General features: G+C 42.4%; 1 protein-coding gene across 3 annotated transcripts in view; it reads left to right on the plus strand.

Moving 5' to 3' along the window:
• The window catches only part of LOC126253014 (hornerin), a 295,500-nt gene that overhangs the window by 52,641 nt on the left and 224,345 nt on the right, over nucleotides 1-18,514 (plus strand). For all 3 annotated transcript variants that reach the window (XM_049954067.1, XM_049954070.1, XM_049954071.1), the window contains exon 2: nucleotides 5,668-5,749. The gene's annotated coding sequence lies outside the window, so the exon portion shown is untranslated. The remainder of the gene's footprint in view (nucleotides 1-5,667; nucleotides 5,750-18,514) is intronic.

Raw genomic sequence — 18,514 nt, forward strand, 5'->3', positions numbered from 1 at the left:
CAAGTGCTACTCTGAGATGAAGAGGTTAGCACAGGAAAAGAATTCGTGGCGGGCCGCATCAAACCAGTCAGTAGACTGATGACCAAAAAAAAAATATAAATATATATGCACCACAAGTAGTTAATCATTGCAAATTCGTCATTAACTCTTTGTAAATATCAATTAATACTCAAAAAATTGGGCACCGTTTTACAAATTACAGTTCAACAGAACAACGCATCACCTCACACTTTGAAAACATCACGAATAAATGGCCAAGTACACGAAAAATGCACTTGAAAATAGAAATCATTTTCCGAAATGCGTCATGAAAATTATAAATGAAATAAAATTGTGACCGATAGCAGAAAAGTTTATTTTACAAACAAACGAATTGTTTTTACCGTTGCAGGCTCTCACGACTCATTCCTATTGAATGATGTCAAATTAAAGAGATTGTATTTTCTAACACCTCGTACGTCTCACTTAATTTTTCTGGGTTGGTTTTATTTTCGTGACTGATCAACTTGTTTGCTTTAATTACTGTTATATTGTATTTGCGTAATTCAAAGTATTTGTATTTGATTTCAAAGACTATTTCAATTAGGTCACTAACCACGTCTTGTGAGATTGCGAATACAACCCTCAGAGTGGCTGCATTTTTAATGATTCTTTGTTTACCTTACTTTTCAACAAAATGTAATTTCCAAAATTCAGTGTATTCTCATCTGCCAATTTTGTTTCATGATGGCTGAAGTTTCTATTTTTTTAAAAAACGCGTTTCTCCTAGTTTACAGCACTTTTCTGGCTTTAGGAGTGAGTTTATGTTAATTGATCCAAAGAAACTTTTGATTTTGGGTCGAACTGGCTAGAGGACTGATTTCCTGTGATTTGGAATATATGTCTCACGTCAGCCTAATCTCCCTAGATTCTGATATACCAGTTGGCTACTAATGTTGGAGAATTTTTTACGTCCTGAGGTCGTTTTGTGTCTACTGTTACGCTCACCTGTTGTACATGGAATTGTAGGGTCGACATCGTAAAAGCATACGCAGTAGATAATAAGTAGGTGATAGTTCCAGAATTTTAAGTTATCGCCGCACCACTGGCGAACAGACACTCACCACACGGCCACTTGATCCAAGTCAGATGCAAAGTGGATTTCGTTAAATGAGATGACTCTTCTGATAGTTACACCGCACCGAGAGCCATTGTCGCTGTCTTCATCACCGTTATGGTCTTCGCTCTCACCCTGCCACCTGGGCCTGATTTTTTAACGAGGTTGTTTCTGCTCTCCCTCTCTCCCATTCTACTCACTTGTGCACTGAGCCCCTGAGCTAGAGACCAATAATGCGGAGCTAAATGCGTCTGATGTATATAAGAAAATGTAAATGTTACTTTGTTCATAATCATGTAACTCCGAAAGTTCTTGACCGATTGCCTTGAAATTCTGACACTTTGAATTCTAATACAGACGTGTTTTTAGGGACCTAATTCTTTAATATATGATGTATAATATATGCATATGCAATTTTTAGACTTTTTGTAACAACGTTTCCCTATTATTAAATTAATATACACACCTGGAAATGGAAAAAAGAACACATTGACACCGGTGTGTCAGACCCACCATACTTGCTCCGGACACTGCGAGAGGGCTGTACAAGCAATGATCACACGCACGGCACAGCGGACACATCAGGAACCGCGGTGTTGGCCGTCGAATGGCGCTAGCTGCGCAGCATTTGTGCACCGCCGCCGTCAGTTTCAGCCAGATTGCCGTGGCATACGGAGCTCCATCGCAGTCTTTAACACTGGTAGCATGCCGCGACAGCGTAGACGTGAACCGTATGTGCAGTTGACGGACTTTGAGCGAGGGCGTATAGTGGGCATGCGGGAGGCCGGGTGGACGTACCGCCGAATTGCTCAACACGTGGGGCGTGAGGTCTCCACAGTACATCGATGTTGTCGCCAGTGGTCGGCGGAAGGTGCACGTGCCCGTCGACCTGGGACCGGACCGCAGCGACGCACGGATGCACGCCAAGACCGTAGGATCCTACGCAGTGCCGTAGGGGACCGCACCGCCACTTCCCAGCAAATTAGGGACACTGTTGCTCCTGGGGTATCGGCGAGGACCATTCGCAACCGTCTCCATGAAGCTGGGCTACGGTCCCGCACACCGTTAGGCCGTCTTCCGCTCACGCCCCAACATCGTGCAGCCCGCCTCCAGTGGTGTCGCGACAGGCGTGAATGGAGGGACGAACGGAGACGTGTCGTCTTCAGCGATGAGAGTCGCTTCTGCCTTGGTGCCAATGATGGTCGTATGCGTGTTTGGCGCCGTGCAGGTGAGCGCCACAATCAGGACTGCATACGACCGAGGCACACAGGGCCAACACCCGGCATCATGGTGTGGGGAGCGATCTCCTACACTGCCGTACACCACTGGTGATCGTCGAGGGGACACTGAATAGTGCACGGAACATCCAAACCGTCATCGAACCCATCGTTCTACCATTCCTAGACCGGCAAGGGAACTTGCTGTTCCAACAGGACAATGCACGTCCGCATGTATCCCGTGCCACCCGACGTGCTCTAGAAGGTGTAAGTCAACTACCCTGGCCAGCAAGATCTCCGGATCTGTCCCCCATTGAGCATGTTTGGGACTGGATGAAGCGTCGTCTCACGCGGTCTGCACGTCCAGCACGAACGCTGGTCCAACTGAGGCGCCAGGTGGAAATGGCATGGCAAGCCGTTCCACAGGACTACATCCAGCATCTCTACGATCGTCTCCATGGGAGAATAGCAGCCTGCATTGCTGCGAAAGGTGGATATACACTGTACTAGTGCCGACATTGTGCATGCTCTGTTGCCTGTGTCTATGTGCCTGTGGTTCTGTCGGTGTGATCATGTGATGTATCTGACCCCAGGAATGTGTCAATAAAGTTTCCCCTTCCTGGGACAATGAATTCACGGTGTTCTTATTTCAATTTCCAGGAGTGTATATTTGTGTACTACATATATTTAGAAAATAGGTTAATTAAAACATGCGCTATTTGCAGTGCAACATTGTATCAAAATTTCAAAACAATCAGTCAAAAGCTTTCGGTGAGTTGCGATTATGAACATCTACACTTTCTATGTACTTACAAATTAATATAGATGTCCGTTTCTTCAAAATCTCAAATCTCCGGAAGTTCTTCATGAATTGCTTTGAAAATTTGGCACAACGCAGCATTCGAATACTCAAGTGTTTTTATATACCTACTAGAACGCCATCTGGTATATATGAAATATTTATGTACATTGTTACCAAAAATCTCTGGACGTACGTTTCTGATTTACTTCAAGTCTTTATACGTTACTGTAATAAAGTTTTAGACACATACAAACTACTTACATTTTAATACGTATAAAACATACAATAGTGAAACATTGTTAGCAAAAACAGGAAATTTGTATTTATGGGTTATTGGGTTATGATTAGAATACTACTACAGAATCGGAATTTACAATGACAATAAGCAACGCTCAAAGTCAGAAAGAGGGGGAAGAGAAGCTAGAGAGTGAGATGGGAGGAAATGACTTAGAAAACGGGAAGGAAGAGATGAACAGAGAGAGGACGGCAGGAGAATATGTAGAAAGAGGGAGGGAGGAGAAGATGGAGAGAGGAAGGGAGCAGGAGGTGACGGTCTGAGAGATGGAGAGAGAGAGAGGGGGGGGGGAGAAGATGTAGAGAGAGGGAGGAAGGAGGAGGGAATGGACAAAGAAAGGGGAAGGGGGAGATAGGCAGGGACAGGGGAGAGACGGAAATTAGTTCTCATACATATCACAATCGTGTGCTTTCTCGATTCTTTCTTTCTCACTTAAGCAGACTGAGCCCCAGCAAAGCATAGCCTGGTACAGCTAGTTATTAATAAAATAATACTATTCAGATGCCAGACAAATACTGTCCCAGAATGAGCAAGCAGTTGTAGTTACAGTGGCGATAACAATTCCGAGGAAGGGTTGAATACTTTCCAAGCGATCCGTGGTCTATGCGAAGCATTTTGAGGAAGAGGACATAATAACAATTGATACTTTTAAAGATTTGCAAGGAAATCAACAGAGGTACCCACGACCTCGACCAACATTACGTGTGAGTCTAAGAGTTTTCCCCATTCTACCACATTATTTAAATAATCCAACTAAATCTGAGGCTGAGAAAAATACGACTGAAAGAAGACTGAAGCGAGAAAATCTCCGTAAGAGAAATAAAAAATGGCTTCCAGAAAAAGTGATTAAAATCTTTCTAGAGATGTGTGAAATTGTAGGTAGGACTTTAGGAAATGACAAGTGGTATCATACTGTAATAAAACATTCATTATGTTTCTACAGGTCATCAGTGGAAGAAAATCCAAAAATTAAGTGTAGTGTAAAACTGACAATTATGTACTTCTGGCTTCTTTACACATTTCTGCTAAAATTAAGTCAAATAAACTTGTATCCAAGTAATGTCAAACATTATTTTCATTTATCTGATTCTAGTTTTCACATGTTGGTTTTTCTGATGAAGGAACGACGATAATAAAACAGTACAAAGTAAAGAACATACCAATTTCAAACAACTTCATCTTACCACAAAGCTTTAAAACTGTTTTACAAGGGAAATTTTAATCACAATGAGAATTTTTTTCCTGCGTTCCTTAAATTTTTGAACCTTCTCTTTGCGTAAGTCCTTCTGAATACGGAGGCACCAGGAAGTAATCTACCAAAATAGCTCATCGTAAGTATGTTGTTTGTGAAACCAGATATCGCACTACGTCGTACTGCCTGCATTGACGAAACTGTCAGTGAAATTATTTTGAATTAAGCAACTGTATAACATTACAAACCACTTGCCTCGTTTTACATTTAAGACGTGGCAGAAAGTTACCATCATCTTTTACGTTTTTTGGCGTGGAGAAATTAGTTTTTAACGTGTTATATACGTGTACACTGTGCATTTTGCCATTACCCTTACAACTGCTCAATGTATTATTTTTGTGTATCAAATGTTCGTCATACGTTAAAATTCCGTTATTGGTCGTTTAAATGCGAATAATATAACCGATTCGTTCTTGTACACAGGTTTAAATTGCAGCATTGGGCATGTGCAGCATGTGCAGATTACACGTCCTGCTATAAACTTGACTTCCGCAGAACGTTCCATTTCCGTGTTTCATAATTTTCGTACTTGTTTAAATTCCATTTCTGGCTATTTAAATAGGAAGATAATCGTGGCGGTCCGCATCAGAACTGGCAGAGAAGTTGAGGCAAAATAAAAGCGTCTCGATGTTAGGCCGTGACATTTCATACTTGTAATCTTACTCTTCATCTCTCAGAGACAACTTTGTATCATTTCCTTTACCCCCTCAATGCCGAATGTCGCGATTTCGCATTATACAATGCGACGCCAATAAATGGAAGGTTAACTGTTCTTCAGCGCCAGTGCCACGAGATGCAGATTCTACAAGAAGCTATAAACACTTCTGACATGTGCTGCCGTCTCCTCAGTGTTCTAGAGTGACATGAGTTTTTACCTTTTTTTTCCAGCAGAATTTTATCGCGTACTAAGGGGCCAAATTCTGATACTGAAGTTGTTATACAAGGATACTGAATCTCACCCCACAGCCAGATTTGCAGTGATGACTTGTTTTGTTTGTGTTACAGGCCCCCAAGATGGCGCCGTGGCCCGGGAGGTAGCGTCTACTTCCCTCGGGGCCTCGGACATCCCCTAGCGGGCAACCGCAAGGTAAGCACACCTACGCGCACCGCTTTCAGCAATAAACATCTGCCCTCCTTTGAGGCAATGACGAACCTACGTTACTGCGTTATTTCGAGACGACGTTTACTCAGGAGAGACTGCCTGAAACGAAAATAGAATCAACTTCACGTGTGTCTACGTAAGCCTAGTTGGCCCCTGGTTACCACTTCCTACACATACCAGCGTAGTCACGTAACGAAACCCGACTTGGAATCTGCGTTGTAACGTAAGATACCTGGCACGACAAATGCAGGCCGTTTGACTATCATACTGTTTGACTATCATACACAAACGAAAGCGGCAAGCAAAGGACAACGAAACAAATAAATAATCTTGATAAACATAGGTCGGGAAACATGCCCTGGTACGCCTTCTGCCTCTAATGACCTCGTTGTCGACGGGACGTACATCTAGTCTCACGACGTATGTTGAACAAGTGCAGTCCCACCAATGTTGCAACACTGTTAATATATAGGGCTACGTTTATTTAGAATCACTGCAAGTGATAAATTGCTGTTGTTTGCTTTAATCATCATTCCTAAGTGCTACTAAACAGCGTTTCAACAATAAGTGTCTCGGCCATGCCTCGACAATGTCATAGGACCCAGGTCCCTCGACTTGATCCCTTTGTTTTTATTTCGTGTGTATTTAAAACCTGTGGTGTATACCATCGCTGTTGATATGGGTGACAGTCTCCGAGAACGCGTTGTGCGTGGTTGTCAATAAATTTGAAAAATGTCTGGGAGTTTTTAACGGGCACAGACATCGGTGAATAGACATGCTAAAATCTGCCGTCACATGAACGGTGGCCATGTGGAGCACCTGCTGTAATGTGTTTGTCTTGTAGTGCATACATTTGCTTTCGATTCTTGGAGACTCTGCTGTAAGGAGTTGTACGCAGTCGGAATACGTTGTCTTGGGGAAACCATTTGATTATTAGGATTATTTGCTTGTTTCATTGTCATTCATCATTCAGTTTTGTTTGTACATATAATAGACACCATTATGGCGCATTATTTTTGTACAAGGTCCTCTATCCCTTACAAGTATATGACTGTTTAAGTCAACAACTAATTTTGATAGGATTACCATCATCTGCAGGAACTTAGTTAAGTCACAGCTTACGAGCCATGGTATATGATAGCAATGGCTCACCATAGGTAGACATTGGCACTCGGTTACGTTAGACCAGATGCTGATGATGCTGTGGAGACTAGGAACTGAATAAATTAAAATAATTTACTGGTTACGGGAAGTCATATCTTACTGTTTCAGAATATATCGCAGCATCTCATCAATTTCCAGACTGATTAGATAATATCCATATATGATGTTCAAGTCCGAGCTAACCATATCTGATGTCCCTATATTAAAAAATTGCTAATTTGTAAGCTGCGACATGCGATTATTCATTCACAATATAAATACACTCCTGGAAATTGAAATAAGAACACCGTGAATTCATTGTCCCAGGAAGGGGAAACTTTATTGACACATTCCTGGGGTCAGATACATCACATGATCACACTGACAGAACCACAGGCACATAGACACAGGCAACAGAGCATGCACAATGTCGGCACTAGTACAGTGTATATCCACCTTTCGCAACAATGCAGGCTGCTATTCTCCCATGGAGACGATCGTAGAGATGCTGGATGTAGTCCTGTGGAACGGCTTGCCATGCCATTTCCACCTGGCGCCTCAGTTGGACCAGCGTTCGTGCTGGACGTGCAGACCGCGTGAGATGACGCTTCATCCAGTCCCAAACATGCTCAATGGGGGACAGATCCGGAGATCTTGCTGGCCAGGGTAGTTGACTTACACCTTCTAGAGCACGTTGGGTGGCACGGGATACATGCGGACGTGCATTGTCCTGTTGGAACAGCAAGTTCCCTTGCCGGTCTAGGAATGGTAGAACGATGGGTTCGATGACGGTTTGGATGTACCGTGCACTATTCAGTGTCCCCTCGACGATCACCAGTGGTGTACGGCCAGTGTAGGAGATCGCTCCCCACACCATGATGCCGGGTGTTGGCCCTGTGTGCCTCGGTCGTATGCAGTCCTGATTGTGGCGCTCACCTGCACGGCGCCAAACACGCATACGACCATCATTGGCACCAAGGCAGAAGCGACTCTCATCGCTGAAGACGACACGTCTCCATTCGTCCCTCCATTCACGCCTGTCGCGACACCACTGGAGGCGGGCTGCACGATGTTGGGGCGTGAGCGGAAGACGGCCTAACGGTGTGCGGGACCGTAGCCCAGCTTCATGGAGACGGTTCCGAATTGTCCTCGCCGATACCCCAGGAGCAACAGTGTCCCTAATTTGCTGGGAAGTGGCGGTGCGGTCCCCTACGGCAATGCGTAGGATCCTACGGTCTTGGCGTGCATCCGTGCGTCGCTGCGGTCCGGTCCCAGGTCGACGGGCACGTGCACCTTCCGCCGACCACTGGCGACAACATCGATGTACTGTGGAGACCTCACGCCCCATGTGTTGAGCAATTCGGCGGTACGTCCACCCGGCCTCCCGCATGCCCACTATACGCCCTCGCTCAAAGTCCGTCAACTGCACATACGGTTCACGTCCACGCTGTCACGGCATGCTACCAGTGTTAAAGACTGCGATGGAGCTCCGTATGCCACGGCAAACTGGCGGACACTGACGGCGGCGGTGCACAAATGCTGCGCAGCTAGCGCCATTCGACGGCCAACACCGCGGTTCCTGGTGTGTCCGCTGTGCCGTGCGTGTGATCATTGCTTGTACAGCCCTCTCGCAGTGTCCGGAGCAAGTATGGTGGGTCTGACACACCGGTGTCAATGTGTTCTTTTTTCCATTTCCAGGAGTGTATATTTTATTGGCAGATTACCTTTGTTCCAAACTAATTACACAAGCTTTATGCCAGTGGTGTTAGGACATCATTTCGAGACGACGTTTACTCAAGAGAGACTGCCTGAAACGAAAATAGAATCGACTTCGCGTGTGTCTACGTAAGCCTAGCTGTCCTCCGGCTACCACTTCCTACACGTACCAATGTAGTCACGCAACGATACCTGACTTGGAATTTGCGCTGTGACGTAAGAAACTTGGCACGATAAAAGCAGGCTGTTTGACTATCTTACTGTTTGACTGCCACGCACAAACGAAAGAGGCAAGCAACAAGGAAACAAATAAATAATCTTAATTAACATAGGACGGGAAATAAATGACCTGATACGCCTTATGCCTCTAATAATCTCGTTGTCGACAGGACGTTAATATAATCTCATGACGTATGTTGAACAAGCGCAGTCCCACCAATATTACAACTCTGATAACGTATATGGCTACGTTTATTCCGAAACACTGCAAGTGAGGTGTAAATTACAATGTGATGAATGCAGTTGTTTGCTTTCATCATCATTCCTAAGTACGATTAAATGGTTTAAGTGTTACTTAAGAGTTTGGAAATTGTGATGATTTGCTGATTCTTTGGCAGTGGCTCAAAAAATAGGGGGAAACAGGAAGGGTCTATGCTGCAATAAATAAGCAAGGCAAAACTCGTCGGACAGGACAACGCGAGAAGGACTATTCTCCCTTTGCCTGAATTGGTTCATCATTTATCAACGAGACATAGTGTATTTCTTGTAATCTAAACTTAGACACATCTTTTGTGCTGAAAATGATCAAAATTATGAACGGCATCCATTTTTAAGAGCTTGGAATTATAAACGACATATAATGTTCTACATCTTTCCATAGCCTTTATATCTTCTATATCATTCCTGTCTTCTCGAGAGAAACTTATCTCGACTGTAGTAGTTCTCTAAATTTTGATTTCGGTTCTGAAGATTTTTGTAATCCCGCAAATACAGGAATAATAAAAGGACAATACGACAGATAAGCTTCTAAATTACGCACATCAAAAAGTTTTGCATCATGCCGGTTCTCAGAACTCCTGAAGACAGACGTTGACTGTGGATATTGTATCACAGACACAGTCCCTTTGTCTGTTCAGAGATGTCACTAAACCCGCCCAAAGATGTAAACAACCATGCATGAGCAGCGCCTATTAGACAGAGGGAGTACGACAGCCGATCAGTTCTAGTCATTCCCCCAGGAAGGAGGGACACGGCTCGTGTTGTCTGTAGTTTAACCATGCTTAGACGGTCAATAACGAGGTTCGACCGCTTCCGCCTTGTTACTTTGTTATAGGTTCAAAATGGTTGAAATGGCTCTGAGCCCTATGGGACTTAACATCTGAGGTTATCAGTCCCCTAGAACTTAGACTACTTAAACCTAACTAACCTAAGGACATCACACACATCCATGCCCGAGGCAGGATTCGAAGCTGCGACCGTAGCAGTCTCGCGGTTCCGGACTGAAACGCCTAGAACCGCACGGCCACCGCGTCCGGCACTTTGTTCTAGGAAGGGCTCTTAACGAGGGAAGTAGAGGCCGGGAAACAAATGCCCTGCACATCTCAGAAGTGTTTATAGCTTCTAGTGAACCAAAGCTATGAAGGATACACAGAGAGACGAACTGTCGATGATATGCCTCGCTCCTGCCGCCCAAGGGCTACTACTACAGTGGCTGACCGCTACCTACGGATTATGGCTCGAAGGAACCCTGACAGCAACGCCACTATGTTCACTATGTTGGATAATGCTTTTCGTGCAGCCACAGGACGTCGCGTTACGACTCAAACGGTGGGCAACAAGCTGCATGATGCGCAACTTCACTCCCGACGTCCATGGCAAGCTCCATCTTTGCAACCACGACACCACGCAGCGCGGTGTAGATGGGCCCAACAACATGCCGAATGGACCGCTCACGAGTGACATCACCTTCTCTTCTCCGATTAGTGTCGCATATGCCTTCAACCAGACAATCGTTGGTGACGTGTTTGGAGGCAACCTGGTCAGGCTGAACGCCTTAGACACACTGTCCAACGGGTGCAGCAAGGTGGGGGCTCCCTGATGTTTCGGAGGGCATTATGTGGGGCCGACATACGCCGCTGGTGGTTATGGAAGGCGCCGTAACGGATGTACGACACGTGAATGCCACCCCTGATCGATAGTGCAACCATATCGGCAGCGTATTGGAGAGGCATTCGTCTTCATGGATTACAATTCGCGCCCCCATCGTGCACATCTTGTGAATGAATTCATTCAGGATGAGGACATCGCTCGACTAGAGTGGCCAGTATGTTCTCCAGACATGAACCCTATCGAACATGCCTGGGATAGATTGAAAAGGGCTGTTTGTGGACGAAGTGACCCAGCGAGCACTCTGAGGGATCTACGCCGAATCGCTGTTGAGAAGTGGGACAATCTGGACCAACAGTGCCTTGACGAACTTGTGGATAGTATATCACGACGAACACAGGCATGCATCAGTGCAAGAGGACTTGCTAGTGGGTATCAGAAGTATCGGTGTGTACAGCAATGTGGACCACCACCTCTGAAGTTCTAGCTGTATGGTGGTACAACATGCAATGTTTGACTTTCAAGAGCAATAAAAAGGGTGGAAATGATGTTTACGTTGATCTCTATTCCAATTTTCTGTACAGGTTCCGGAACTCCCGGAACCGAGGTGATACAGAACTGTTTTGATGTGTGTAGAAATGCGCGCTCCCTTTCTCGCACGTAAGTTAATATTCTTCGTAAACTGCAGATTAATCACTTTTTCGTTTCATTGGACCATTCATTACGGACAATTACATTTACTTATTTAAAAACGATGTAAATATATCATTTTTAGGGTTCTAAGAATCAAGTACGCCCACTTACACACATGAACACTAATAATTTCTACGTCTAAACACATCCTTAATTCATTTTTCTTTTTACCTCTTACATTGAAGCCATTATTAAGTACGTATCTCACAACTGCAATATCGTCGGCATATAATGTATCCTCTGTTGATGTTAAATAAGGCAAATGATGTTTTTTCAAGATGTAAGTTCATAAATTAATTTGACGTCCTTGGAACATATTCTTAAAGTTACGTGATCGAATATTTTTCTGACAAATCTGTGGACGCACCCCAGTCTGGCGATCTCGTTGTCATATGCCTCAATTGTTTTCATCACTTTTCGTTTCTTTACTGAAAATGGTCGTCCGCATGAGCCAAACGGCCATTACAATTTCGTACATACGCCATAACTGGTAGGAAAATCATGTGATGACTAACATTTACCAGTTGCATAAATGATTATTAACATTTAACAGTGTAATTTACACTGGCATATAAAGACACATCTCTTTTTAACATGTTAGCAAACCTCGAAAAGTACTTGGCTGACTTACTTCAATTTTTTACGTAATACTTAATAAATATTCGTAAGGACGTAAGCTATATATTTTCTCTTTGTCCAGGTTTTCATTAGAGTAACGTGAAGTTAATCTGTCATTTCGAGATTCCCATATAAAGACAAAATGTTGTTAGCCAAAGTTTTTGACCGATTTATTTCAAATTTTTGCGTGATACTTTAATACACGTTCAGACCTCAGGTGGATAAGTGATTCAGCTGCCTCTACCAACGTCGTTTTATGCCACCCGCAACGTTAAATCTGACCTTCAAAAACCACGTGCAAGATGTTCATGTTCTCTCCCTCGCTGCCCGTAAACTATTAGTACTATACAAAAAAAATTAACGATACAATTCCGTTGTAGGCTATGATTCGAGTTATTCGAGAAAGACGTACAAAATGACCCCGCACTCTTGCCTCACCAGTCAGGATTTCTAGTATGTGATGTAAATTGTTTAACTTACGGTCCCAAGTTGCTGAATCAGAGTAATGAACTAAACACTTTAATTGGTCCTCCCTTTGAGAACTGATACAACTAAGAATATATTCAGAGGTGATTAGGCTTCAGTACGTTTTTCTCTTACGTGAATAAAGTATATGGGCTGCTAACAGCCGTTGTAGTTACCGCGTTGTCTCTTGGGACCTTCGTGAACAACCATATCCTCCTACGTCACACTCACAGAGAGAAGGGAGGCAGATGGTTTGACAGCGGTGTTTGTAGTACCGTCCGGTATTAAAATTGACATGAGGAATGGTGATCTTAAATTTTATATTTACATTTTCTTCGCTACCCAGTATTTCACTGTTGTCTTCGACGCGGAACGAGGCAGTGATTTTGCTTTGGATCGAAAATACGGTATACAGTAGATTATTTCTGTTGTTTCTGTAACGGTATTTTGTAAACTAGTGTTTTTTTTTTTTTTGCCTTATCCCTGTCTTACGGGGTCGGCATATTATTCTGGATTTGGCACTGTTAGTGGCCAATCCTTGCCTCCCCCCCCCCCTTTCCCACTCTAGGACAGAATCTGTGTACCCCATCTGTCGTCTGTCCGCGATAAGTGCTGTTCCATTTGAAAGTTTGAGAATATTTTCGAGATGTTTGCAAGTCAAATAACTGTGAGGGACGTGGTATCAACCCGGTATTCATATAGTCGGATCTGAGAAACCGCCTAAAAACCGCATCCAGCCTGGCCGACACACCGTCGCCCGTCGTTAATACGCTGAGCGGATTTGATCTGAGGCTGACGGGTCTCCCCGAATCCAGGAAGCGACGTGCTGTCCATGACTTAGGCATATTTTCTGAATGCTCTTGTCAAATAGCTTTGGTCGGGAATTTGTTGAGTTTCCCTTGTATACAGCAAAGCTGTTTGTGATTTGCCTTTGAAGTCAGTTGACTTACTTAATTTGGTTTTCAATTAGTGATTGTTTGTTAGCATTCAGTAAACTAAAGGAATTCTAATGGGTTTTATAAAGTGAAAAATAACTCAGTGTAGGAAATCATTTCCGTCTAGGAAACGAAACAAATGCGTTTCATAATCATAAAAATTAATGGTGAAACCTTCAGCTGTCCTTTATTTTGCACAATTCGTTACTAGTTTCGGTCAATGACCGTTATCAAGCTTAGCTGGCATAAACGGTAGGAAAGTTATACTATAATTTGAACACACGTAATTTGCTCTTTTGAGGCCACCATAGTACGTAAAAATTTTTCACAATAATAACTGTGTACAATACCGAAAACTTGTGAAAATTTTTTTACGAACTACAGTGGGCTCAAAAGAGCAAATTACTTTTGTTCAAATTATGGTATAACTTTCCTGCCATTCATGCCAGCCTAGCTTGATAATGGTCACTGACCGAAACTGGTAGCGAGTTGTGCAAAATAAAGGACAGCTGAAGGTTTCACCATGAATTTTAACAACTGTTTGGTGGCTGAATATCCCCATCTGTTAACATACATACGTTTCAGAACCAACTGATCGTACATCTGAAAACCATACCAATGTATCGAGAAGAAATTTGGAAGTCATACTACAATTAACAAACCATTGAGTACTGGCGGTTGATGGATTGAAAAATACTGAGTGTATAATGAGTGCCTCTTGTGCAAGTGCCACATATGGAAAAGCCATATACTAACAAATGGTGACTAAAGTTGGCCTATAATAGATATGCACTCAACGAAAACAAGGTAAACGATGGAAGGTTACAATTAGTCGATCTGAAGACATGCCCTAAAATTATTTGCTGCTTGTAACGACATTAAAATTGTTGTTTTCATGTTTGCTTGGTGTTCAGTGATGGTATCAAGGAAAGAATAGAAGCTATTAACAGGCTTAAGTTTGATTCTTGTGCGAACACAGCGCCCATCCTGACAGTGTTAGATGCTTATTGCATCATAAATTTTCTGTGATCAGGAATTTTTATTCAGGATCCAGTCAAGGAAACCAGATAAAGAGGAGAGATGTGAAAGATACAGAAAAGAAGGAGGAAGAAAAGTGCAGTTCTGCTTAATTTTAGAGGTATTTTAAAAAGCGTTTCAGATCTTGTTTCTTGATTTCCTGTTACGTTCACTTTCAAGTACACGTAGAAAATTTTCTACTACGCCCTTAGACTTACCTATAAATTTCATGTATCAGTAAACTTAAATGTATCACCAAACTATAAACGGTTATTCCTCATACGAGAACACAGATGAAAATATTGTCCCATAAGTTCTTCAGCAAAAAAACTGCTAAACTTACAAAGCTGTAGCACCTGTCATTTTTGAGGAATAGTTAAACCACAAAAATCCTCGTAACCCACAAAATTATTGGTTCCGTGCCTTTATTTTTGTATAAGTTGTTCTCTGTTCTGTTATGAATTGTTTTGCAAAGTTTATCGAAGTTATTTCCAAGACTAGCGTTTCATGATGAAATTCTGAATTCCGCATTTCGGCATTCCCTCTTAAGAGTTTATACGTAATACGCCCTGCGAAGAGGTTGCTATAGACCGAGATAGATTGTAAGCAAAATTTGGATTCTGTGTGAAGGTACGCCTGGTTGATCTGCACTTTACGTCCTTGCTGGCATACAGTCTAAAATTGTTGATAAGAACCATTCTTACATCAGGTTATTCCAGTGGTTGAAAACCGTTCTAGAATGGCAAGCTAACGCTATTTTACAGCGCCTTATCATATCTACCGCAGTGACCAAGGGTAACACGCATAAACAGTCCCAATTGAACAGCTGGTCATTTATTTGGAATCATGAAACCACATATACACTGAAGAAATTCCGTAATCTGTCTAACGATGCAGACCAATTTCAAATAAAATACTATTGTATTCCTAGAAAAACTGTTTGTTCATATTTAAAATGTTTTAGAAACCTAGAAGTACAGTATTTACTTGAGAAATGTTGTCTACACTGTTCTTAGCTCCATGTAAGACGTGATAACTTACGCTTACTTTCATACATGTGTTACTCTTTTTTTTATTCCAATATTACATTCATTATTATCTTTTTCCTTCTAATATAACCTGAACGCTCCGTTTCTAGTTTAGATGTTCTTTACAAAGGAATAGTTTCGTGCAAAGAAAAACTTTACACAAAAATTGTTCAGGTAAGTTTTTCCGTTTCACCTTTTACGATAGTGGAAACGTTTCACAAAACTGCTCAGACGTACGGTGAACTTCACGTTCTTGACAATCTGTTTTAATTATCAGTACATCGCGCTATTGCTTCCTGGAGCTCACACAAGTAGGCGGCCATGGTAACGTTCTGTGCCTGTGGTATGTAAAATGTCTTAGCTAATCGGAGACACGAACGATTATTTTAGTAATGGAGAGGTTTACTTCCTTTTTTTGGCATAAATTAGTCAATAGTAAATATACAACTACTCAAGAAAATCACGAGGAACAAAATAGAACATCTCGTGTTTAAACACAGGACTTCCGAATGCAGTTTGAACGTGTATAAAATATCATTTTGCTCCAAATAATTATTACACACAACAGGGTGCTAATTTGTAAAAAATTACCTGAGTATATTATACTGATGTTACCAAACCTTACGTCGCTACGGAATGTGAAAAATAGAATACAGTCAAAACCTCAAAACGTATGGAAAATTTATACACTTTTTTCTCTTCGGTAACTTTCATTACGAAAGTTAATTTGTTCGACCTGTCTGAAAGGGCGTTGTCGTCTTCAGTCGCTTACGTTTTGAATACTTGCCCAACTTCTGCACCTATAACATGATGGTGAAGCGATTTCCTTGCTTTAAACTACACTCTTAGCACATTGCTGTTGTAACGAGCATTCTAGACAACAAGCAAGCGCTTCAAGGAAATGGGAACCACTGTGAATGCTGTACTATGAACATATGGGACCTAAAACTGATAGCATGCTGTCGAAATACTTTGTGATAAACTATTGTTTTTTTATAAAACTAACCGAAGCCGAAACATGTTTTATAACTTATGCTAGATATTCGCGGACCTCTTTCACTTCAGTCAGAATACGAATAAATTTAGGGTAACGGATACGACCGATACACTGCGCGTTTCGCTAATACAAAAATAGATTATTCGTGTGTCACACAAGAGCATAAAATACTGAACACGCCAAACGGTTGAGTAGTCTTAAGTCGAAAGGGCAGCTAGTCGTAGAAAAACACGTCATGTCAACAAAAAACACAACTTCCAATTGCTGAAAGAAATTCTACGGCGCAGTTTTACAGAAGAAAATATATCAGAAGCTCCACACATAAAAACAATGACACTACCATCGTTAACACAAGAGCAAGACAGATCTCGTAGAAGATCTTTCCGTTGCCCTTCCCTAATGGACGTAAGAGGCACGTGCAAAAAATCGGCAGCTGTCGGTTCCTGGGACAATATAGAGCGGCGAAGTTTCACGCGTGATGAAACAAGTTAGCAGAGTGGTAAGACGATGGATCCTTGCTGCGGGGTAACATGTTTCGTATTTCTGCCAAGTAGCGTGTCTTAACTTCGCTTAGATGACACTGTAACTATCGTATATCAAACAAAGGATGAAAATGATATAGGCTAAAACAGAAAATAAAATGAAGAGCAGGGTTGAGTTTATAGCCAGTGCACAGCTGTTTGATTTCGAGAGACGTGCAAATAACGTCGCTTGATTCTGTCGGGGATTACAAACAGTGAAGTTTCTAGCTTTCGGTATGGTAAAATCTTCATTGACAGGTTGTAACGTGACATATTTAGCCATTCTGTTTCGTCAATACATGCAATAAAGTCGTATTTTCGTCCTTGCAGAAGACAATAAGAGTTCACAAACAACTTTGCACAAAGGCGCGTATGCGGATGTCGTTTACCATTCCGAAAGCAATAACATAATTACAGGGAGAGAGCTTAATTATCTTCATATGGATCACGCTGCGATTCATTTAAGCTCATTTGGAATAATAATGCTAATGTTCGTAGTTCATGGTGTTCATCTCCAGAAAAAATGTGATTCGTGAGTTTCTTGGCATGAAAATATTCCCCTTCGTTATAGAGTACCTGGTTATCACTCTGGTTATTCGCAGACTGAAGGTGGAATTTTCGTTTACTGTTCATGTCCCCCTGTCTCCTCACTTATCACAACCGCTCACATCTGTCCCTATATGTATCATTACCACATCAGTAGCGTACACAAATCACTGAAGATCGCTTCCTCCTCTACAAGAAACTGTTTATGTTGGAGGCCGTCCACTGTGTGTAATTGCCTCCACTTTTTCCACTTTCAAGAACACGCGAAATCCGAAACTCTTTGGAGAAATAACAGCAATTACTTAACGCTGTACCCGTGTTCATCTTAAACTGCAATTAATCCTCTGTTACCGAAAATGTTATAGACTTATGCCCATTTTTTTCCTTTTCTTATTTGCACCTCTCCTACTATTTATACGGTAATCTGTATTTTTCCGGTATTTCTGATAATTCCCTAATTCAAAATATGATTGACTTGATATGAGAGCCCCACATCTAGCTCCGTTAGAGAACTGAAAAAATAAATGCAGTTCAGACAAGATGAGAGCGGAAACTTTTGAAATAAATTGCTACAGAAGGATGCTGAAGGTTAGACGGGTAGATCAGATAACTAATCAGAAGTCGCTAAAAAGAACTGGCGAAAGAGGAAATTCTTGATAGTGCATATCGTGAAACATCAAAAAATTTTCAGTTTGGTAATGGAGGAAAGTGTGAAAGGTACAAAACAGCAGAGGAAGACCTAGGGACGAAGACAGTAAGGCGCTTCAAACGGATAAAGGATGCAGTAGTTCCCAGAATGAGATTTTCACTCTGGAGCGGAGTGTGCACTGATATGAAACTTCCTGGCAGATTAAAACTGAGGTTCTGAGCGAGACTGGAACTCGGGACCTTTGCCTTTCGCGGGCAAGTGCTCTACCAACTAAGCTACCCATGCACGACTACGCCCCGTCCTCATAGCTTTGAGG

Source organism: Schistocerca nitens, chromosome 4 (assembly GCF_023898315.1).
Source record: "Schistocerca nitens isolate TAMUIC-IGC-003100 chromosome 4, iqSchNite1.1, whole genome shotgun sequence".
Lineage (NCBI taxonomy): Eukaryota > Metazoa > Arthropoda > Insecta > Orthoptera > Acrididae > Schistocerca > Schistocerca nitens.